Source organism: Poecilia latipinna, unplaced genomic scaffold, assembly GCF_001443285.1.
Source record: "Poecilia latipinna isolate Pla-1442-1.1 unplaced genomic scaffold, P_latipinna-1.0 Scaffold4937, whole genome shotgun sequence".
Lineage (NCBI taxonomy): Eukaryota > Metazoa > Chordata > Actinopteri > Cyprinodontiformes > Poeciliidae > Poecilia > Poecilia latipinna.
The window spans coordinates 74-1,742 of NW_015117553.1; the positions used below are offsets into that span (position 1 = coordinate 74).

The 1,669-nt window shown below is 44.8% G+C and overlaps 1 long non-coding RNA gene across 2 annotated transcripts; it reads left to right on the forward strand.

The window, feature by feature from the left end:
• The first annotated feature begins 380 nt into the window (after window positions 1-380).
• On the forward strand, window positions 381-1,444 carry LOC106943162 (uncharacterized). 2 transcript variants are annotated; one of them, XR_001423837.1, is made up of 4 exons: window positions 381-395; window positions 469-651; window positions 801-884; window positions 1,159-1,444. It is a non-coding gene; the product is annotated as an uncharacterized LOC106943162 (long non-coding RNA). The 2 variants fall into 2 exon arrangements; XR_001423836.1 differs by lacking the exon at window positions 381-395 and having other exon boundaries at window positions 466-651.
• Window positions 1,445-1,669: the final 225 nt, after the last annotated feature.

Here is a 1,669-nt window from a genome sequence, read left to right on the forward strand (position 1 = left end):
ACCTCCTGGTTCTACACCACCCTGTTCTACACCACCCAGTAAAACCACTGACCTGATCTACTTCCTGTCAGGTCCACCATGAGCTCTGACTTCCCTCCACCTGGTTCTACACCACCTGGTTCTACACCACCTGGTTCTACACCACCCAGTAAAACCACTGACCTGATCTACTTCCTGTCAGAAGCTCTGACTTCCCTCCACCTGGTTCTATAAAAACTAGTTCTACACCACCAGGTTCTACACCACCTGGTTCTACACCACCCGGTTCTACACCACCCGGTTCTACACCACCCGGTTCTACAGCACCTGCTTCTACACCACCTGGTTCTACACCACCCGGTTCTNCAGCATCAGCGGTCAGGGAGAATCTCCATCCAGCAGGATCTCTGTGGAAGGTCAGCAGCTTCTCTGTTTGCTTCAACCTTCATCAGGAGACAAGAAATAAATTATTACTTTGATTCATTTCAGGGAGAATCACCTCCACTCCTCCTTCATCCTCCACTCCACTGACCATCACCTCCATCTCTCTTACTTCTGGTTCATCTTTTCCCACCATCACAGTCGTTTCTGCCATTTTTATCTTTCTGGTTTTGCTCTCATTAATTCTTCTGGTTCTTCTGGTGAGACGATGTTTCTGCAGGAAACCTGAAGGTGAGTCTTGAATCTAGTTTTTTTCATTCATTTTTAACAGACATGCATTTTAACCTTTTCGTTTTACATGTTTTGTTGTTTCACTACCTGCAGACTGATTTAATGACAGTCACTCTGATGAGCTCTGCTGGTTGTTCTGTTTATTTCAGCTGAAGAAGGAAAAGATGGAGGAAAGGAAATGAGAGAACTGAAAACCTTCATTAACCAGCTGCAGCCAATCAGGAGCAGCAGAGGTAATTCCTCACATCCTGTCAAAGTTAAAACTTTTTATTTTAAATCAAACACAGAATGTTTCTCGTTTTCTGCTGGACAGGAAAGATTTTTATCTGTTTATCTGCTGATTCATAACAGATCATTTCACTTTTTACTGAGACATTATTAATCTCTATGGATGAAGAAGCTTATAGATGTATTTCCATGCTGTACGCTGGTCCAGGAAGCTGATGACTCACTTCCTGCAGCTCAGAGAGGATCAGAGCTGCACTAACCTGACTGTTTGTCCAGCAGGAACCTCTACATGTGTCCTCTACTCAGCGCTGAGGACAGACGTCCTCCAGGGACAGATCGTCTGCAGAGCCACAGCGGCTCCAGTCTGAGGGAACCTGGTCCAGATTTTCTCTTCCAGCTCCAGAAAACACAGCAGAAAGTTCTGGAGCTGCTTTCCAAACCTTTAACATCTGGTCCACAGTTTCTTTTCAAGCATGTTAAGATAAATGTGTGTTTTGCTTTCCTTGCTCTTGTGCAGGATTTTATACTACAATCATGTTTGGAATAAATAAACAGCATGAAACCCACTGACCCGGTTCTGGTTCTGGCTCTCACCCTCCCAGACTTTCTCTGACAGGAGGTCAAAGGTCACAACATCTTACCGCAGAGTTTAGAAACAACCGATGAGTTTCTGCTGCCACTCATCACGTGACTCCATCAGCAGGCCTGACATGCTACCACCTGGTGACCGGAACCTGGTACTACAACCACAATGTTTGAATAAGTGATTATTAATCCCAGCTAATATTTC